This window comes from Pan troglodytes, chromosome 2 (assembly GCF_028858775.2).
Source record: "Pan troglodytes isolate AG18354 chromosome 2, NHGRI_mPanTro3-v2.0_pri, whole genome shotgun sequence".
In the NCBI taxonomy this organism is placed as follows: domain Eukaryota; kingdom Metazoa; phylum Chordata; class Mammalia; order Primates; family Hominidae; genus Pan; species Pan troglodytes.
This window is the reverse complement of record NC_086015.1, coordinates 165,385,680-165,409,648: the sequence shown is the minus strand read 5'-3', so window position 1 is coordinate 165,409,648 and position 23,969 is coordinate 165,385,680.

The following is a 23,969-nucleotide window of genomic DNA, read 5'->3' as shown; positions in this document are numbered from 1 at the left end:
TAGCATGGTGACTTTAGCCACCAATAATTTATTGAACATTTTAGAGTAACCAAAAGAGTATAATTAGATTGTTTGTAACACAAAGGATGATTGCTTGAGGTGTTGCTTAGCCCATTTATCCCGTTGTGATTATTACACATGGTATGACTATATCAAAATATCCCACACACCCTATAAATATATACACCTACCACTTTTTAAAAACTTTTATTACAAAATAAGAAGCTATTTTCATAAAAAAGCATAGTTACTATGGGAGATATAATGGAGCAGAAACATTTTATTGTTTAGCTTGAGGCAGACAAATTATAGTCTACTGCCCCTTTTTGTATAGTCTGTGAGTTAAAAATAATTTTAAAATGTTTTAATTGTTGAAATCACAAGAAAAAGAAAATATTTTGAGACACATGAAAATTTTATAAAAATAAAATATTAGTGTCCATAAAAACTATTTTTATTGAATATACCCATACCCATTCACTTTGTATTGCCTGTGGCTGTTTTCATGCTACAGTGGCAGAATTAAATAATTGTGACAGAGGTCATATGGCCTTCAAATCCTGAAATATTTACTACCTGGCCCTTTACAGAAAAAATTTGCCAATCCCTAATATAGATGATTGAACCAAACAAATAATATTTCTAAATAAAATAAATATATTTATAAATCATAAATTTATAGTCTCTCTCTTTAGACCTCCCACTCTCTGCCCTCTTTCTCTGTTTCAATTTTCTCCATACTTTCAGTGAATCACTAACAAGGAAAAACTTTAAATTCCCGAGGTAGAACTTCAAACCTCTTAAATTTAGCAAGAACAAAACTTTCTGGTTTTAGCTCATAAGCCATTAACTACCAGTTCCTGAAAAGTTGTGATGCTACTCATCATCCTCACAAATCTCGTGGGTTTGCCATCCTGTTTCTGCTCCTGCAAAGTTTATCCTCTGTTCTTCATCTTTTATTCAAAATATTTATTTTATTTATTTATTTATTTATTTTGAGTTGGAGTCTCACTCTGTCGCCAGGTTGGAGTGCAATGGCGTGATCTCAGCTCACTGCAACCTCCGACTCCGTGGTTCAAGCAATTCTCCTGCCTCAGCCTCCCAAGTAGCTGGAATTACAGGCATGCACCACCATGCCCAGCTAATTTTTGTATTTTTAGTAGAGACAGGGTTTCACTATGTTGACCAGGATGGCCTCGGTCTCCTGACATCATGATCCACCCGCCCTGGCCTCCCAGCCTCCCAAAGTACTGGGATTACAGGCGTGAGCCACCGCACCCGGCCCAAATCTCTCTTTTCTATTGAATCATTGTATTTCACTTTAGGCCAAATTGGTATTTCTCCTTCTGTTTTTTAGCACTTTTCCTAGGTGACTTTCTGCCATATATCATCCTTTTCTCTTTTCATTTTGCATTAAAGTTTCTAAATGTTAAGTAATTTTTTTGAAAAATTGTACTGCTCTTTAAGTATATACCCCTAATCTTCACATTACGGTATGTCCTTCCAATAAACAGGGGCCACCCCTCTTATAACTTGATTTCCTTCACCGCTCCTCATAGTGTTTTTAAGTTGTATGTGCTTGACTTGTTTTTATTTTACCTAGAATATTCTGAAAGTATGCATTTGTTTCACTATTTTACCTAGAACATTCTGAAACAGAAACATAGTGATATACAAAAATGCATATTTAAAAATATTGTTCAGTATATGAACAACGTCTATTTTTTTAAGCATATAAATTTCTTAAATTCTTTGTTTTAAATTTATAAAAGAGCAGTGAGACACACACATACAGAAAGAAAGAGAGAGAGAATGGTATTTGAAAACGATACCAGTAAATAACAGCAAAGTCTCTGGTCTGACATCTGCATTCCAGGCCCAGTCTCTAGACCTCAGCTGAATGAAATGGTAAAATCAGTGCTGTGGCCATCTGTAGCAATTAACTGAACACTAATGTTCTTGCTGCAGCTGATGGTTGAGACCTCTGCAGTACAATAAAGTGCCTGGAAATTCTATTTTCCATTTTGTGGAAAAGGGTAGGAAATATTGATCAAGTCTATAACATAAAAGCTCATTCAATTCAAAGCAATAGAGAGATATCAAGACAACAAATATTTTCATCTAAAGAATAAAGGGGTTGGTGAGGCATCAGATATGCATAATTATAAACAGTTGCTACCTTCTTAATTGGATGACTGGGAAAATCTCTAGCTGTAGGCATCCAACTGGCAGGGTCAAAATGTTCATTGTGTACACTGATGTCTAATGAACAATATTCCCACCCATAGCTCTTGTGCTATGTCTAAAAATGTTACCTTTAGCCTTTCAATAATAAAAGCGAACTGATCTTAATTTATTATGATGATGACAAATGGTAAAGGAACATGTTTGTCATAAATGAAGAAAATAACTTTTTCCCTCAAAACCCATGACAAATTCGAATCAGCTAATTAAGGCACAAAAAAGAGCCATTTTATCGTATTTCCTGAAGCCATAAGTTTCTGAGTTTGTATCTACTAATGTAGTTCCTACAAGAATGCTGACTTTCATTTTTGTTCCAATTGATAGAGAGTTATGTGTTATATATTTGTACAAAGATGTTTTACATAACTCAGTATACAGGGCTGTCAGAATGTTATGTAAGCTGATAAAAATATACTTTGGAATCACTGAAGCAATAACAGCCAATGGAACAACTGCCTTTGGAAATTGGACTGAAACTAGTGATCCAGGGAGATCACTGGTGTTTTCATGGTCCTGTAGAACTGGTCTTCATTTCCTCTGAAATTATCTGGATACTCCTAGTCAATTTCACACAGTCCACTGTGCAGCATGTAGTTTCCTGTGTCAGCCATCCCACATTGTTTTTTTTAATAGAAACTTTCTGTAACAAACTAAGTAGACTTTATCCGTCAAAATTCTATCATATAGAAGGGAAAAATGCAACTTTCATAGCAGGATGAAGAAAGCATTTCTTCCAGTGTGCTGCTACACTGCAAAAAAACTAGATTAAGATTTAGCTTGTTTCTCCTATAACACATTACAGCAAAATCAGCAGGGAATTTTTGTCTGCCAGGGTGCAGTATAGTGACAGATATAGGTACTGCATTCTGGCTTCTTTCTAATTGTTCTGTCATTCAAAATATTTGTCTGAAGACTAAGAAAGAAAAAAAAGATGATATTTAAGTATGGGTAAGGCTGATACATAAAGTGAAAGCATCTCTATCCTCCAGTGTACTGTTTTTTACATTCTTGCCTTTGTGTCTATGAATTTCAATATTGTGTTAAGTACAACTATGTTGTGCTATAATAATAGAGTCTTTCAAAATACCACAGACTAGAACATGAGTTGAGTCTCCATGTTTTATGATGCTATTTCCCCAGGCAGCCCAGCTTACTGCACCTCATCTCGCCTCAGCGTTAGCAATAGAAGGAAATATTAAGAGTTCCATCATTGCCTGAGAGGTGAAATATATCTTTGAAAGCTTCATAAAGGCAGGAATAGAAATATCATAAAGACTTCATGAGGGAATTAAAAACACATTCCATATTTGTTTTCCAGGTTTAAGACTAAGTGCCTGAGAGTCAGTTCAGATAGTAAGTTTCAACAAAACATTATAATGCAATGGCTTAAAATGTAATCTAGGAAGTCATATTTTTTTCTAATCTCAATTTGTAAGGGAAAAAAACTTATAAAATACAAATATAAAAGCACAGGAAGAATAGCCAAATCTAAAAATAAATTGTTACAGTAAATTCTTCCTTATTTGGTGCCCTACTAAATAAAATTCTCTTAAACAGCATGTGTACTAAAGCCCTTTGTGAGAGTATGGTTATTAATCTCCTGCATCAATATCTTAAAGTCATTAAAATTAGTATATATTTCTCAATTTCAAGCAAAACTTCAAAGTTACAAAATTACAACAAACTTTCTGCCATACTCTACGTGCTATAAGGGTAAAAATATTTTTGTTTTTGCCACTGATAAAAATGAATGGCCCCAAAACTTATCATATAAAGTAAATGATCAAAGATATTTTAAAATAAATGAAATAATCATTTCAGAAAAAAATGGCAAAATGAATTTTTAGAATTTCTATGCTTGCCAACCCATGATCTTTTTTACACCTAAATAAATAGATTTTGGTAATTTATTTTAAATGATTTTATTGTTGTGTTCCTCCCTACCCACCCCACCAACTAAAACATTTATATGTTGAAGTTCTAACTCCTAGTACCTCAGAATGTGACTTTATTATGAAGGCAGGGATCTTGACAGAAGTAATCAAATTAAAGTGAGTTGATTAGAGTGGGCTTTAATCTGACTGATATCCTTATAAAAAGGAAAAATCTGGAAGCAGACATACACACAGAGAGAAACCACGTGAAGATGAAGGCAAAGATCAGAATGAAGGTTCTGCAAGCAAGCAATGCCAAGGACTGCCAGCAAACCACCAGAAGCTAGGCAAGAGGCATGGAAGAGATTCTGTCTCCCTCACAGTCCTAAGAAGGAATCAACCCTGCCAACGCCTTAGTTTTGGGCTTCTAGCATCTGGGACTATGAGACGATAAATTTGTTTTTAAACCAGTCAGCTCGTGGTGCTTTGTTACAGCAGCCTTAGCACACTAATAAATCGGCATAAGGTTTGTTTGCTGCTTATTTCTCAGGAAATATGATTATTCATAGCATGTTATAAATATTTCATTTTATTTAATGAGAAAAATTACATTTTATTTTAAAACACTATTATTCTTACCAAAATAAAGGTTATAAGTCAGATTTCTCCGGGATTTAATAGGTTTTTTTTTTCAAGTCTATAAGGTTTTCCAGTTGTTTTTTTGAGATTTTTAATGAATAATATAATATTCACAGATTTCAATGCCTATTACCTTAGATAACAAATTTGCAGGTGTTACAGAGAACATGTTTTAAAGACACTTCTAAAATTCCCTGGTTAATTTTTAAAGTCAAGCTATTAGGTAAAAAGCTTACCCTTGGGGTCAATTTTTAAACCATCCTGGGTTCATTTAGCCAAATATACAATAAAAATATTATAAACTGGCAAGAAAAACTAAATATAAAATAAATATTAAAAAAACAAAAAGTATCATATCTATAAAGGACTTTGCAATTAAAAATTGTTTTATAAGTCCTTTAATGATTAAAATAAGTCTGTTGGGCAGTATCTTAGGCATTATTTTTGCCAATTTGACCACATGATAAATTGACTAAGGCCTGGAGAGACTGTTGTGTGGGACAGAGTTTTGAAATAAGGAAGGTAAAAGGCAATACATTGTCCTATTTTATAGTGATGATTATTATATACTGTTATTATATGTATGTACTACCTGTGTATGGAAATATTTGCCATACTTGCCAGTACTTGCCAGTACTTTAAATCAAACCCACTCTAAAGTCTTTTAACAGGATTTGGCCGAGGGATGTGTCTTCGACTCTAGCTTTGTTTAAATTTTAGACTATTCAAATTAATTACAAAAGGAAAATGTTTGCTTACTTTGCTCGAAGGTCTTGCGAGCTCAGCACAATAGTCTTAAAACATAAACTCTTTTGCCTTCCTGTCTCTGCTGTTGCGATGTTTCAATCATACTATTTAACCTATTAAAATGTCTTTTTATAAACTATCCGTTTTTCTGTGTGCATGTGTGTGCTCACCCATTCTCAGGAAAACCGCCTACAAACCAGGGGCTATGATTACTAATAACTTAAATGTCAAATCCAGGGCGTGTAACTTAATTTCATTAAAACAAATTCAAAATAAATAATTGTTCACTTATTAAGTGGAAGTAATCAAATTGCATGTTTCCCAAAATTTTATTCTATAATAGTTAATTATCTTTGCAATTAATATTCTTTAGTCATTAATAAATTTGGAAAATACATGGGAATCCAATTCAGATGGCCTGTGATAGTTGATGACACAAATGCATTGCTCAAAAACATTTTCCTAAATATTCTTATTTCCATTTGTTATTCAAAATATTTGAAGCCATTGCTCAGACACTTGGGTTTTTAAGTGTTATCATTTAATACTTCAATATAAAACTGCATGTAAACAGTGAGTATAATATTTTTGTATTGTTTTGTATAACATAAACTGTGTCTAATAATAAAAATTTATATTGTTTTTCATCTCAATTAAGATAGAAAGGTAACTCTCCAAGGTAGATCTGAAGCAGAGCATAATTTTTGACCACCTCTAACAATAATTGAATATACTGATAAAAGTGAAAAACTCTAGTATGCCCAGATATAACCCTCTAAACTAATCTAATGTTATTTTTCTGTTTAACCAGAAATGTATCAATAACGTATTATGCAGAAGATCATGCTTAGTCACTAATGCAGATGAAACTTGGTTGGCTACACAAAAGCCTGTTCCAATGATAAATCAGTTTATGTGGGCAACCTTGTAGCATTATTACATTAAAATGGCTACTAAACACCCAAGTTTGCTGTATGGTGAACAGTCTGATAAGAAAAATATTCTTTATAGCTCAGGGGATTTTTCATGCTGACCCAGATTAGCATTAGTATTTCTGACTGCAGTGAACTGGTGACCTTGTCTCAGGGAAAATCTCAAAATTGGGGTTTGGCCTGAGAGACCAAGTGGGTCCTTGGTTTTGTTCAGGAAAGAATTCAAGACTGAGCATAAAGCAAAAGCAAGTTTATTGGAAGAAGAATGGAACAAAAAGAAAGCTACTCCACAGGCACAGCAGAACCCCTGCGCTGCTCACTGGTTATATTTGTGGTTATTTCTTGATTATATGCTTAATGAGAAGTAGATTATGCATGAGTTTTCCAGGAAAGGGGTGGGGATCTCCCAAAACCGGGGTTTTCTCCCCATCCAGACTATATGGGGTAACTTCCGGTCATTGCCATGGCATTTGTAAACTGTCCTGGTGCTGGTAGAAGTGGTTTTTAGCATGGTAATGCATTATAATTAGCATATAATGAGCAGTAAATGTAACTAGAAGTCCCGTTCATCACCATGTTGGTTCTAGCTGGTTTTAGCTGGTCTCTTTTACTATCTCCTGTCTTATTAGTGGGGTCTTGTGACCTGTTGTTTATTGTCTCCTGTCTTATCAGCTGGTTCTTTTGGACTGTTGTCTTAGAAACTAGTCCTGCCAAATACCCATCCCAGTTCCTGCTCAGAGATTATATATTCTTTTTTAATTTTAAGGGGTTGTAGAAGAACAAAGGTCTATCCAATGTAACTGCCTCCTGCTGATTTTATAGGTGTAGGCTTTGCCTCCTATTGGAGCAATAAAAATTTCTGCATGCCTAATCTAAGGGGTCCAAAGAGAGAGTGTCTTTATTTCCCAGGTCAGAAGATGGGATGGGTTGGAAGCCTTGTGCCAGCATATTCTTTACATGAAATCATTGTAATCTAAAAGACACAAACTTTACAAGGAGGTTAAATAAGCAAAGGCCAAATATTAGTAATAACAAGATATATATTAAAGGTTCCAGGAAGTGTAGAAACCAACTGACTGAGGTAGAAGTCCTTTTATTGAATTCCATAAGGTCTGGGTATTGGGGATGAGAATTCCATGTAGCCAGGTAATTTGTTTTTCTATATCTTGCTGATATCTTCCTCTATTTGACTTGAGGTTTTTATTAATCATAATACATACCTCTCCTCATTCCAATAACAGATAGTCCAACACTAATCTTACTGATTAGTACATCTGCTAAGGAATCAAGGGAGTGTCTCAATTTATCTGAACATCCCCCCATTCTATGAGACAACATGTAGAGTGAAGAAGTAAAGTTTTGAAGAGTTGCCTTGTGATAGGCAAATCCTCCCCATGGGGCCAACCAGCTGACAGCAGCCTTAACTCCAGCCAATATAGGAACAGTTGCCCACTTAGCTCTCGGGTGAGTAATGTTAAATAATTGTATATTAGAAGGCTTTGTCTTTGTTATTGTATGTTGACCCCTGAACCAAACATTGTCAATACATTGGTAACCATATGTTTTATGATTTCAAATAAGAGACAAGTTATAGGCTGATTGGATAGGTGTCCCTATAGCTATAGGTATCCATTGAAGGTGTAAACCTCATATGGGATGAGAGTTGTTAAGAAAGTTGAGTACTTGTGTTATCAAGGGGTGCTTAGATTTAAGCATGAATAGGATAAGAATTTGGCGGAGAAAGTAGTAATTTAAAGCAATGCTATTATCACGGGAAGCAGCTATGGGAGTTGAGAAAGACACAGTGGTCTGTAGAGGGACTAAGATCCTCCAAAGGGAGTAAGAAGAGTTGTAATTGGTGGTATCATGAGGACAAATATGTGTAGGATTTACTTGGTAGGTAGTGCTGAAGCTTGTAGACATTAGGTGGCTGGGAAGCTATGGCCTGAAAGGATGACCCTACCTCTACCAGGATGTAAAAATATATCCAACTTCGACAGAAATTTTGTCCTCTTGCCAGAGTTTTTGGAGTGTCTAGTAAATAACTGGGGTAGAGAATGTTTTGTGTAGCAATGTCTAAGAGGAAAAGGAAAAAAATATTATTGTTAGTAGGGGGAACTGAGAATGACACAACAGCTTTTCAAGTCTTCTAGAGGTTCACAAGTGTAGGTCATTGTGTTTTCTTCTGGTGTGTGCAGGGACTCATAAGAAACAGGTTTAACTCTGGACAGTCGTACCCCTCTAGTGATTCCCTGAAGTTTAAATGTAGTAGGGAGATTGAACAATACTTGATAGGGGATATCAAGCAGGGAATATGGAGCAGCATAGGAGGGGATCACCCAGGATGTCCAGCACAGTTTCTTGGTGCCTGGACATAACACGAGCCAGACACATTCTACATGTGTCCCTCAAGTCAGGATCTTGGTAGAAGGCCATAAAAGCCTGAACATAAGGGACCTCTCCCCATTTTTGTTCTCCTTTACGGAAGTCCAATTGTAAAGTAGTGTTATAGTGCAAAGAACCATTTTCAGGCCAAACTTCCTGGTCTTTCAGTTTGTAATGGACCCAGGGAATATTCGCCTAGAGAGTAAGTTTAGTTTTCCTTTGACCATCGCATTTGAATTTATTCCAGTTGCCTAAAAGGCACTCTAGTTATGAGTCCTTCAAAATGGTAGCTGTTGTTCATTTTTGACAAGGAATTTTACTAAACACAGGGATTGTTCCGAGTTTAGTGAGAGCCCAGCTGTTTTCTCTCAAATTTCCACCTCCTGTTTTCCTCAATAAAAGTCAGTAAAGCTATTACTACCAATTCCTGCAGAGAGGGCACAGGTATACTTAGCAGAGTGTGATGAAAGTGGATGATGAGATACCAGTGAGCAGAGGAATGATGACTGTGTACACCAGTATACAGAATGTGACAAAAGAGTTGTTTGAACAAGAACAGTATAGAGGGTGAAGTGAAAATAGGGTGACCAAAATCAGAGTTTTCAGTGCAGATATAGCAGTGGGGACCCAAGGAGCAACTATGGTCTGAATTCCACAAAGAGTGAAGAAAGCGTCTTGGTTATGAGCAAAAGAGGGAAAGTTGGCAGCAATAATAATGACCAGAATGCCAGCAGGCTGAAACTTCAGACAAGAAAGTGGAGGCTCCAGGTCTCCAAGCAGGGTAAATAGATTAAGGTTCCTGCCCATTTTAGAAACCAGAGGTAAAGTTGGAGTTTTAGAGTCATAAGCATACACCATTGATTAAGAGAATGGTAGTAATAAATTAGAAGCAAATCCTTTTGATACGATTCTTTCCAGTGGCAATCTGCAATGGCAGAGCAAACAGCCTAGAGTGGGTAGTCAGCTGGTTATTGCAGAAAATAGTAACTTCTAACTTCAGAACAGACTGAAAAAAAAGTCCTGAAAATAGTCAGCATAGGGAAAAATATCAAGAACAACACTGACAAACGATGCAGTGTGGTTCCACAGTCTCCAGTAAAAATAAAACAAATTCGGACTTGCTGTCAACACAATCACCCGATCCGTATCCAGGGCACCAAATACTGAAAGACCTGGAGCATCCAGGTATCAGCCAACGAAGCTCCCCACATCACATGCTGAAAGCCCTGGAACATCCAGAAGGTGCCCAACAGTGAACACCAAAGGCACAATTGGGGCCACAGAACAATGTGACTCTGACAACCCAGAGTCAGAACAATGGGGGACCTCTGTCTTGCCTTACACAGAATAAAAACAGTTGCCCAAATAGGCAAAGATTACAAGTGTGACGACAACCGCAAGCATGCGTTTTGTCCCTAAGAGCGGAAAAGTAAAACAGCCAGTTATTGGAAAGAGAAAATGTCCGAGAGGAGGAGCAACAAGGTAGGTTATAAATGACATGGCTGGCCAGGCATGCTCCCATCTGAAGCACCCAGAGAACAGAAGGAGGAACAGTGAACTGACTATGAAGCCAGATACCCTGTTCCCATTGCCTGGTCCACCCAGAAAGGTAAAGAAGGAGAGAAGAGAGTGAAAGAGAAAGGAATATCAGAGCAAAGAGTTTGATGTCAAGGGGGAACGAAGAGGACACTCACCCATCTGTGGTGGCCAAATGGAGCTGATTGTTTTTAATTTGGGGTCTGGGTGAAGGTCTTTCCTCATCTTGCCTCATGTTGGGCACCAAGAGTATGTCGCAGGGCAAACCCCCAAATTGGGGTTCAACCCAGTAGTCTGGGTGGGTCCTTGGCTTCACATAGAAAACAATTCTAGAGAGTGCTGATAGAGAAAATTGAAAGCAAGTTTGTTGGAAGAGCGAAGAAACAAAAGGATGATACTCTAGGCAGAGCCGCCCCTCTGGGCTGCTCGCTGATTATATCTATGATTACTTCTGGATCATATGTTGAATATGGGGTGAATTAGGGATGCGTTTTTCTGGGAAAGCAGCAAGAAGCACCTGGAACCCGGATTTTATCTCTGTCCAGATAATACAGAGTAACTTCTGAATATCACTATGGCATTTGTAAACTGTCATGGGCTGGTGGGAGGTTTTTTTTTTTAGTATTTTAATGTATTACAATTAGCATTTAATGAGCAGTGGCAGTACCATCTTGGTTCTAGCTGGTCTTAGCTGGTTTCTTTTACTTTCTCCTGTCTTACAGCAAGGTCTTGTGGACTGTTGTCTTGGAAACTGATCCTGCCAAATACCTATATCAACCCAATCACCAAAGTCTGCATAAATTTTTAGATTATTGTAGGCTTATTGTGACTTTGTTTCTATTTTATGTGCCACTATATCACACACACACACACACACACACACACACAAACAGAAAGATCTTAGAACTTACTTCTTTCTTTTTTCTCCCTCTTTTCTCTTTTTTCTTCCTGATAGCATTACTAATGCCTCCCATGTAGAGAAAATTGTTTTAAATTTAATATTAGCAAACATGAATAAGCATATCAGAGGTTGGTACATAAAAGAATCTAAAGCAGAAAGTGGAATAACAGAAACAAAAGTGGAAAAAAAAGTCAATCTACATACCAATGATACAGTTTATCTTTTTTTAGTATTAGAGAATGTATTCATAATTCTAAAATTTTTTATTTCAAATTCCTAGTGCTGTCCTAAATAGATAATTTCTTGCAGTTTTAGTGATTACCATCAACTTATCAAGGTAAATGAAGACATATTCTTTACAAAAGAATAATGTTTAATTGGGAGTCCTTTGCTCTGAGATTATTCCCAATTCATTGTAAAGGGAATTTCTTGTCTTTAAAACGTAATACCGCCTTGATTTTTGGCAATATAGTTTCTCTCATCTTAATATTAATGAATTTTAGATCAGCTTTGCACCTGGAATATCAATAAAAAGCATAAAGCCTTTTCAACAAGAAGGCTATGAGAACACTCTGTGGCATATGAAAGGTATCTAAAGACTGTCTAAATATCAAAATATGTCAACTGATAATTTTTTGTAATGTATAAAAAAGGCATTTATAGTCTGCTGTTCTTGTTAATGACACTGCTAATTACAATATTATTTTCTTTCTTTTGAACTGTATAGAGTCTGTATACAAAATATACTTCACAGATTATAAGCGGCCTTTCAAAATCAAATTAATGTAAGCCAAACACAGTAGAAAAACAAAGATCATGACCTTAAACTCTGAGCTTACAGATGCTACTTCTGATTATTTTCTTATATTCCTTTCTTAGCATGAAGAGTACAATGGCCATATCTATTTGTTACCTTCTGTACCCGAGGCTTAATAAAATGCCTGATTTAGAGTTTGTGCTCAATGAATTTATTTTTTCAATTAAAAGTTGTATGAATTGGATAATATATAATAATGTACGTTTGAATAAATAAATTCATTCTGAATTAGTTTAAAAGCCCCACATTGATTAATCTTGGCTTGATTTAGTGCCTTTAATGTCACTTTATTAACTTTAAAAAATAGAGATTACAACTGAATTCAGTTATAAAATATCAACATTCATAAAATATTTAAAATTGAAAATTAATTGATTCATATTTAAGATGCATTAAATCTTATGATAAAAATGCTATGTACAGCTATTTAATAGATAATAAATTTTAATATGAATAATGAGCTTCTACTTTGTCTTGTCAGTTCATATTATCTGTAATAAGTTTTTTAAATGTATACCAGTTGCAAATAAAATAAATATGGACATGTAAATTAAAATTTCCTAAAATATCGATATTATTATTCAAGAAACATGGGTTTTGATAATTTTTTAAATTACTGACTGAAGCATAATCTTCTTATTGAATGACAAAGCAAAGTGGGAAGGGCTTATTAATAAAGAAATGCCTGGAGAATACACAAATGGTGTGAATCAATTTCAAGTTTAGTGAGCTGCCTGAGAGACTCTTAGATACACACCAATCTACCAGGAAGAAGGCAGCAAGAGGCATAGACGTGGCCAGCCCTTGCAGTTAGTAAACGATAGTCACTAGAAATTTGCAAAAGTTCAAAACTATGTCTTGAAATAGGATGTCTTCAATAGAATTTTAAACAAAAAGTTATATTCTAACATAATCATTCCCAATAAGAATGACCGCTTCTCAGAAAGAAAGCAGGCAGTGGACTCCATGGTTATGCTTTAATGTAGACTGGGAAGGGAAGGAAGGATGAGATGACCTCTCATAGTTGCCTGTTAAAGTAAAATTCAGCTCAACCCTGAAAAGAAAAATTATATTTTATAGCTTGCATCTTGTTAGCTTAATTAAGTTTCATCTTTATTCCAGATAAGCAACAGAGCTCCTCTCTCCCTTTTTTTCCATCAGTGAGTTTCAGTACTTCCAAGTTCCTATTTTATTGCATATTAAATGTTTGTCAAATGAGGAGCTTGCTCAGGCCTGTTAATTGGTATGGTTTCCCATACACTGTCACATTGACTTGGTCAGAAACCTGGCAAAATAAAGATCTGCTAATTTGTCGTATGGGTCTGTTAGAAGTGATTTCACATTGCAAATGTGCACAGAAAACATTAAAAATGCTCTTTATTTTTTTCCTTTTTAAAAAATCTCAGTTTAAAAATCTATTTGTAATAGACACTAGTAGCAAAAGTATAAGACAGTAATTTTACAGTTTTGTCAAAATTGGCAAATAATATTAGCTACACATAGAACATTATAGAAAAGAAATTGTATCATCTATAACAAAATAATTTTAAATAGAATTATAAAAACAAAGATATAATATTTTAAAAATATACCCATCATGTAAGGTAAACTCCAAAGCCATTTATTATATGAAAAGTAAGAAGGGAAATAAAAGCACTCTCAAGAACCCAACAAACAACAATAATAATAATTAGAATAATAAATGTAATAATGCATCTAATCCCCAGCATTTTTCTAAAAAGATATGGCAAAATTAATGCTAATGCAGTAGAATTAAATGTGATCTAACATTTCTTAATTTAATTCTCTCTGGCCAGTGTTTATGGTTTCTCTGGGGCAAAGGTTCCCAAAATTCTGGTCTTCAGTAGCTGGTGAAACAGTCATTGTAGGCATCAATGTGTTTGAAAAATCTAATTTTCAATCAAGATAAAATCTTGATTTAAAACAGAAAAATGCAACAAAAACAATTATTAGTCACTGACTATGTGACACTGTCCTCCAAATATTATTATTTCATATTTTATTAATTATATGTACTAATATGTTAACAATCTCAGAGAAGTAACTTGTTCAAGGTCACACAGAATATAAGTGATATATTTCAACCTATGTCTGCCTGTTTTTAATAATAACAACTCATGTTATTGAGGCTTTACTATATGCCAGGTAGTATTCTAAGAACTTACATAAAGACAGTATATCAATACAACAGCACAATGAAGTAAGAAATATTATTGCTTGTCTTTTACACATTAAAAAAAAAACAACTTGAGGCACAGGATGGTGGTAACTGGCCCACTATTACGCATTTAGTAGTTGATAGAGATACGAAGACAAGCATTCTGGAGAATCATTTCTGAGCCACCTTGCTCTAGAGCCACTCTTTTTTTCTTTTTTTTCTACAATAGCATCATGAAGTAATTGAAAACAAATTTTTTTGAGATTCAAAGCACTTAATTAGAGGATCATTTGGCAGTGTCATACATAGAGGTACCTATGTGGTATAAATCGAAGGTATCCCAAAAAACACACACTCTGTTTAGATAGAGAGATGATAGATAGGTAGGTAGGTAGATAGATAGATAGATAGATGGATAGATAGATAAATAGATAAGACTTTTAGTCTTACCTCTTTTTAAGAAGGCTTCAGGGTATAGTAAAAATAATATAGGTTTTGGTGCTTATATTAAAAAACTTAAAAACATCTTCATTTTTCTCTTCCTGCCATTGCCCTAAGCATAGATTAATTTTGTTTTATAATCTTTTAACACATAAAGCACCCAAATATAAGGAGCTCAAAGATAAGAGAGAAATGAACTAGATTTCAGTTTTATAGTGTATTATTTCATTTCATGAAATTACTTCTCAATCACTCCCCAAATTCTGTGAGTATTATCTTCTACATTTTACAAATAATGAAACTATGTATCAAAAAGTTAGATAACTTACTAAAGTCATTCACCTGGATAAAATAGATTATTCACCAAAATTTATGCTCTACCCACTATTCCCAAAAGCCTCCTTAAAAGGAGGTGAGACTATCAGCCTGATTCATGTATTGAAAGAGTTCAAACGGATATCTTTCTTTTTCTACTAAGGTGAAATCCTCAAAAATAGTAGGAACTTAGATAATTATGGAGGAAGAAGTCACTAAAAAAAGCATATTACAGATTATAAAGGATACATTCTCTTAATTTTTTAAGATTTCAGCTAAATTACATTGTCCCATAGTAGTGCTGCTTGGTTGTATTACTATCTTTATGTATTTCTTTATCACTCATTTAAATTTATAAGAGTTTAGTGAAAAATGCAGTGTAGTATTATACTATTTTTACAAATGACTTTCAGAAAGGGTATGCAGTAACTCTCTGAGGTGATAATAATCTATATATGTTGATATTGTATTTGTGTGATGTGTGTGCATTCATCAAAAATTGAGTAAATTAATAGTTAAGATTTGTGCATTTCATTGTCTGTGAATTATTACTTCAAAAGAGTAAAAAATTAAAAAGTTTTAACTATAATTAATAATGTACATAGAAATATTTAAGGAGAAATGTACTTGTCTGCAACTTACTTTGCAATTTATTGAATATTATGAATTAAAAGATAGATATAGGAATAGGTAGATGGACAGATTTGTAATAAAACAAGCAATGCCAAATTCTAATGGTAGAAACTAGGCGTATTGGATGATCACTATAAGTTTAACTTGGCAGTATGTTTGAATTTTTTCACAGCAATATGTTGGGCAATGCCATTTCTTAATGTAAGAACGTTTAGCATGAGATTCCTTCACTTAACAACCACCAAATTTTATCTTCAAATATTCTTGAGATTTTTGATTTCTTAGAAAAACTTTCATGCAGCACCTGGGTTTCTTCCTGGTTTTAGTCATGCGAAAAACCCCATTGGTTTCTACTGTTTAAGCACTGTTGCGGTTAGTTGCTGTAGACACAAGGAGAAATAGAACAGATATGGTCTTGCGTCTGCATGGAGCTTGCAATCTAGTGCAAGAGATGGATGCTCATACCAGATGCTATGATAGGTGTAATGCAGAGGGTGGCCTAGTCCACAGCCCTCACCTGGCTGAGGTCTTCAAGAAAGCCTACCTGGAATGAGTATCCTGGTCTGAGAAATGCAGTATGGAGAACAATGTAAAAGGAACAGAGTACATGAATCAAGACCTTTGGGTCTTTAAGAAGCACAGAATATTTGAGGAGGCACTAAAAGAAGTTGGAGTGGCTAGACTGACAAAGCAAGTAAAAGAGACGTGCCAGGTGGGTCTGACATGCATGAAATGAATGTTATTTAGTTTATACTCTGCCATAGTTGATACTTAAACAGCCTTTGAGAATTCAAAATCCAGAGAGATTCTATAGGATGCTGCAAAAACGGCTTCCTAAATGAGTCTGTGTTGTTCATATCCATTCAACTCCAATTTAATAATTAATTACTTCTTCTGAGCTAAACTGACTCTAGAGTCTCAAGGAAGTGGTCTGGAGGGCCCAAGTAAGACTTCTGAAACTGTGAGGGTCCAGGATGGCTGGCGCTAGTAAAGGATTCTCATCCTTTTTTCTTTCAGTCCTGGATCCTAAAATGAGCCAGGAGACTTGCAGTTGAGAATTCCAGGGTAATGATTCGTGACAGACAGACAGAGAGGGAGAAAGAGAGAACATTTTGTATAAGAAGATTTGTAGACGCCAAAGGGAGGGCCTTCACTCGCCTACACACTGCCTCTGGGAAACTAGGAAAAGGTGCCTATTTCCGATGGGTGATTCAAAATAAAATCCCTCCTCCGAGCAAACAGCTTGCTAAGCAGAAAGCGCTCTTTATATAAAAAACTAGGTGCCCCTGTACATAGTCTAATGCTGGTGTTCAGGCTTGGGGAGCAGAGCAAAAGCAAGAATTTGGCCTGTATTTATTTTCCTTCAAAACATAACTGTAAGTTGCAATCTTGCCCTGAGTGGAGGAGTAGCTAAGCCTCATGAGTATCCTGGGGTGATCTGGCTACAGGAGAGCTGCAGAGAGCTAAAAAGCCAGCAGATTCTGCCTGAATCTTGAGAGCTAGAGGGTGACAGCCTTTGCATCTGATGCCCTAACAGAGGAATGACAATTTTCAGGTCTGTAACAGCTGGCCTATAGGGACAGATGCTAGTTCTGCCTTTACTTAGAAGATCCCTTCTGTGTAAATTATCTCAGCTGCTAAACATGATCCTCAATGAAGAAGTCCACATTATGGAAGTAGGAAGACAACATTTCCATAAAAATTGCTCCAAGTGGAATGTAACTGTATGAAAAAACAGTTGATCACTTGAACAAAAAAAAAGAATAGCAAGGGCATTTGTTCAGTTCCAGCATAAAAAAAAACCTTCAAAGAATTGAAAACATTGTTTTGCAATAAAAATATTCTAGAGATGAATTGAAGGAGAGGGTGGGCATTGTCAAAACCTGTGTAAATTGACAAAGCTAAAAAGTAGACAATGAAAGACAGAAAACTTTTATCCAAATAAGTAAGACAAAAATCAATGAAAACACAAAACATAGTAAAAAAGAAAAATGATATACTGATACAATGCTTAATTTATGAAATATATATAAACATTGAAACAATATTATAATAATATTTGCTCAACATTAATTCAAAAAGTATTATAAATGCAATGAAAATAGGCTAAATGGGAACAATGGTAATATTTTAATAACTATTTAAAAATCTGACAGCACTAGCAAGTAAAAATAAGCAAGGACATAGGAGAATTAAAAAAATAAAATCAACAACTCTATTTAATAAATCTATCATAAAATATATGTTTTTAGGACACCATGAAAATTTCCTAAATCTTTAAAAAGTGTTTTATTTAGCCAAATAACTAATAAAGTTCCAAAACTATAACCTTAGTTCCCCCAAAATTTAGAAAAAGAACTTTAGTGTTAACCACAAACGTTCTGACTCTTTGAAAATTAAGAAACATATTTCTAAAATGTCAAAGAATAAATCAAAAACTGAAATCACTCATTATCTAGAAAACAACAAACAGAAAACACTGTCTTATCAGAATGTGAAGACAGCAAAATGTACCATCAAAATGACTATAGCATTAAAGAAGAGATATTAAAGAAAATAAACTAAAAAAAGTTTAAAAACCAAAGAAAGTTATCAGGGGAAATTCAGCCAGATATCAGGCAAAATTCACCCCTAATATTTCACGTAAGTTCTTTTCTATTTTCCTTAAGTGTCGGCTGATCTGAGAAATAAAGGGACAGAGTACAAAAGAGAGAAATTTTAAAGCTGGGTGTCTGGGGGGAGACATCACATGTTGGCAGGTTCCATGATGCCCCCCAGGCCACAAAACCAGCAAGTTTTTATTAGTGATTTTCAAAAGGGGAGGGAGTGTATGAATAGGGTGTGGGTCACAGAGATCACATGCTTCACAAGGTAATAGAATATCACAAGGCAAATGGAGCCAGGGCGAGATCACAGGACCACAGGACCGGGGCGAAATTAAAGTTGCTAATGAAGTTTCGGGCACGCATTGTCATTGATAACATCTTATCAGGAGACAGGGTTTGAGAGCAGACAACCAGTCTGACCAAAATTTATTAGGCGGGAATTTCCTCATCCTACTAGCCTGGGAGCACTATGGGAGACTGGGGCTTATTTCATCCCTACAGCTACGACCATAAAAGACGGCTGCCCCCGAAGCGGCCATTTCAGAGGCCTACCCTCAGGGATGCATTCTCTTTCTCAGGGATTTTCCTTGCTGAGAAAAAGAATTCAGTGACAATTCTCCCATTTGCCTTTGAAAGAAGAGAAATATGGCTCTGTTCCACCCGGGTCACCAGCAGTCAGAGTTTAAGGTTATCTCTCTTGTTCCCTGAACATTGCTGTTATCCTGTTCTTTTCTCAAGGTGCCCAGATTTCATATTGTTCAAACACACATGCTCTACAAACAATTTGTGCAGTTAATGCAACCATCACAGGGTCCTGAGGCTTATGAAGATGACAGGATTAAGAGATTAAAGTAAAGACAGGCGTAGGAAATCACAAGGGTATTGATTGGGGAAGTGATAAGTGTCCATGAAGTCTTCACAATTTATGTTCAGAGATTGCAGTAAAAACAGGTGTAAGAAATTATAAAAGTATTAACTTGGGGAACTAATAAATGTCCATGAAATCTTCACAATCCACATTCTTCTGCCATGGCTTCAGCTGGTCCCTCCGTTCAGGGTCCCTGACTTCCCGCAACAGAGAGTAGGAAGAAATAAATAATAAAAAGCAAAACTAAAATTGATAAAACATAAAACTAAAAAGAAGGATTAAATTATTTTTAAGCTGCTTTTTTGGTTCTTTTTTATTATCCCAAATAAAATCAATTAGTAAGAAAACAAAGAAACCAAGAGAGCAAAAGTGTTCAAAATTGGAAATGGCTAAAGAGACCTGCCAAGAATACATAATACATCAAAAGAACATAACATTACATCATTCCTTAATAATGCCTTGGGCTTATTATGAAACTTTACAATCATGCTACACTTTCTCCATCTACTTAACTATAGGCGATTGATCTGGGGCACCATTTAGGAAACCTGGGTCAAGGAGCAGCCCAAATTTTAGCCTTTCTAGAACTGTCCCCAAATTTTTCCAAGCTTAAAAATCATTTTAACAAACTAAAAATTGCATAATTGTACATGGTCTAAAACTTAATTCTGAAAATAAGTACTTTATCTTCTAATACTTTGAGATATGGTAAGTGCCTTGACTTTTAAAGAGTTGCTACTAATACCATAATCTGTAGAAAATGTATGAGTTTTTCAAAATGCTATCACAAATATTATCTCATTTCATCTTGACAAAAGCTCTATATCCAGGCAGCAGCCATGAACTGTAATTCCTATTTTACAAAGTTGGGGGTCGGGGGGTGAACTCAGTAGAAACTTAAATCTAGAGATTTTTTTCCACATACCATACTTTATCTCACTTCCTTCTTCCCCTTACTTCATTCATCATTTTAAATAATTCTGTCATTCTTTTTGTTAACCATCCAGGCCTTCACAGGGTATCTCTGCCATTTACAGTATGACCAATAATTAGGCCACATATGTTTCGCCATATGTGCCTGTTATGGGTTATTTCATCCTGTATATGATTGATTTGGAAGGTCTTTCCAAATTCATAATCATTTTCATAACAATGAAAAATATAATTCTTATTTCATGCCTTCCAATAAAAATCTCAACCTCCATTTTAACTTCATCTCTATTCAATTTATATGCTGCTCTCTACACATCTACTAAGACACACACACACGCACACAGAATGAGAAAGAGGAGGGGGAGCAGAGACTGAAATAAATCAGGAAAAGAAGAAAAGAAAGAAGTTAAACCCATCCTAAAGCTTTTTCACAATCTCTCCCGTGGAGTCAAATGCCCATCCTGTGTGCTGACCATGTTTTAAAATATCTTAGCAGTAGAACTTTAATTTTCTGTTTATTCGTTGAGCTCCCTAATAGGTTTGTTAAGGGCATACTTACCACTCCCAGCTGTAAGAAGAAGAAGTCACAAAGTTTATAGGCTTTTGAAACATTTAACGTGTGTAATGAGGATGGGTTTTCCTAGGATATTGGCTGAGAGGAAACTTTGAGGGGGGTCAAGTTAGAACCAACTAAATACCGATACCAAGTACTGCTGAAGAGCAGGGTCACTGCTTTGAATATGGACACCCCCATTCTTCATTCTCCCACTTCCTCGTGGACTGTGGTTGGAGGTATTCCTTGGAGTTTGGAAGATGGAAGACAATCCAGTGGACAGCTTGAATGGAATCAGCAAATTTTTTAGATCCCTCCTTCTAGACAATCTGTGAGTTACATGAAGGAAGCTATAGATGGGGTGCTCCCACAGAATGACATTAACACAGATTTCAATTCTATATACATACTTATGACCCAGGACTACTTGGGTGGGATCACACACTGACAAATACAGGAATAGCATTGGACAAAAGCTTGGAAGATGAAAAATATCAGATAGGTTTAGAGAGTAAAGAGATTCTAATTGCATAGAAGAAAATACATTTAGTATGGAATCATTTCTGGTAGTTAAGGCAAAAAAACAAACAGATAATGAAAGTCCCCGAATGCTATGAAATAACATTTCAGTGGGGGTGCTGACAAAATTGGAGCCATCCTTTATGAAGATTACTTAAAAAGCAATGTGTATGATAGACTGGGGGGATAAGACAAATTGGAAAGACAGTTATGAAGTTACTGTCATAAAAAAGCTGAGAGTTAATGAGACCAGAATCTAGGGCAATTGCCTTAAGACTGGAAAGTCAAATATAAGTATGAAAAATGTTCCAGAGATGGACTCCAGTGTCTTTGCAACAACCCCATATAACTATAATCAAACTCCCCTGTATTGTGAAGGAAATCCAGAAGAGGCAGAACTCACTCCACTTCTTATCTGAAGAACTTTGTTGAATAATATTGATTAGAAATCTATCAATATTGGAGAGCTGTCGGAATCAGTTTTGTGTTTTCCAGTGTATAAGTATAGTAAGCACCATGCCCTTATATCTACAAGCACTTGTTAAAGAATTTACCTATTAATTCAATAAATATTTATTAGATTTTGTTAAGTGCTATGCACACTTATACCCTCTGAGGATATAATAGCAGTGAACAAAACAGACATTAATTTGTGCTGTCTTGTAGCTTACCATCTAGGAGATGGTAAACAGATAATATGTTAATGTATAAATTAAATAAAATACACTATATATCAGATAATGGTAAGAATTATAGAAAAAAACAAAGCCAGGAAGAGGAATAGTAAGGATCAATGGTATAGAAAGTTGCAATTCTAAATAAAGTGGCCAGGAAGGCCTCGTTGAAATCTATCCTTTAAGCTCCCACTTAAGGAGGGGAGGAATGAACCATATGAGTTCAGGGGACAAGAGAATCCCAAATAAAGGGAATAGCCAGTACAAAGGTCCTGCTGAGACAGAAGTGTCTCTGGTATGTTCAGACAAATGCAGAGAGGTCCACAAGGCTGAAGCAGGGAAGATAGAGAAAATATTAGTAGGAGATACGGTTAGAGACATCTTGAGTCCAACAAATGGTGTTGTGGGCCATTGTAAGGACTTTGAGTTCAGCTTTACTGCAGTGAAGAAGGGATCTCATTGAAGGGTTTTGAACAGAGGAGCAGCATGATCTGATTTAAGTCCTAAAAGGATGACTTTATCTGTTCTGGATCTTCCACTGTAGAGAGTACAGAGCAGCAGCAAGGAGACTAGTTAGGAGGCTATTGCAATGATAAGATAATAGAAGGCATTGGCCTGGACCGGGGGTAGGTAGCAGTCAAGGTGGTCAAAAGTGGTCAAGCTTTGCATCTGTGTTAAATGATAGAAAAAAGAAAATCTACTTAGCCCCAGCTTTCGTGAACAAATTTCTGTTTGTTATATAAGTATAAAGATGAATATTTGGGCCTTAAAATTAAACAATAATTTTAAGCCAGACTATTCAGATATTCTATCTCCCCTGGGCCCTGGCCAATGGTTCATAGTCTCCAAATTCATGAAGCTTGCTTCCAAAGCATAGGATAACCTTGGCTAAACTGTATAAATTGATATATGCATGCTAATTAGTAGAACATCTCCCTTATCCAGGAATAATCCACCATTCATGTGAACATTCAAAGATTTCCCAGCTAGTTCATTCTATACCCTTAGAACTCTTCTGTCAATTTTTCACATTTAGTACATGTGCATTTAATTGAATTACGTAAAGAAAATGACAGGCTTTCTGGCATCTAGAGAAATAGTCTCTGTTCTAAAGCTTTTTAAAATGCAAAACTAATTTTTAAATTTAAAATAAAGCTTGCTGATATCATTGATATGAACTACACGTTATGATTTATGAACTGTAGGCAAGCGCACTTAAAGAGACAACCAGGGCTGGACCACTGCTGAAGTGAACCAAGGGAGAGCTTGAGAAAATGGATATGCATAAAGCTAATTTTAAAGTGAAATATTTATATGCACATATTCTTAAGTAAAATCATAACAATATGTAAATTTTATTGACTCCAATCATATGTTTTAGTCAAAGGAACAGTTAAGGGACCCACTTGAACTGAATTTAATAGAAAAAGACTTGTAGAAAATTTATTAAATAAAAAGTATTTTTTGGGTTTTAATTCCAAGCGTTGGGGCAAGCACACTCCACCATGTCTTTCCCTCTGAATGCAGCTATGAAATCTGGGCAGAATGCATGCAGTTGCTGTTTGAGAACTCTGAATACCAAATAGGTGCCAGAAAATCAGGAAAGAATGGCAACTTGAAGCATCAAGGAATCAGTGGTGAGTCTACCAGTTTTATTTTTCTATTACCCCCTGCCTAAGGTCATATTAGGCCAAAACCTGAAGTGAGCACTGAGGCACAGAGAGTTCTAGCAGAGGTCCTTTATTCCTAGGTCCAAGCAATCCTGTCTATAACAGTAACACCTGCAAGGGACCCCACAGGAACCAAACGTATTAGGGATCAAAATCTTCCTGTCCAATCAATGGTGCTGTGGTCCTAAAAGTGTGAGCTGAATTATCTTCACAATTGTTCCTTGCTATTTTGTTTTGACCCCAGATGTGGGCACAGCCACAGAAGTATGTGCCAGAGTGAAGTAACGAAAACGCCAACTTTCTGGCCAAAGGACTAAAAAGGGAAGCCCAGGGGAACCAGAAAGTACTGCAGAAATTGCAAAGAAGGCTCAGGAAATCAAAGCCATAAAGTTATTTATAAAAATCCTGGGCTTCTTTCCCAGAGCTGCACATGTGTGAATCTGATCCTAGTCAGCAAACTAAATAAAGACTTTGAGAAGTGAAGTAACAGAAAACCTTCCAGT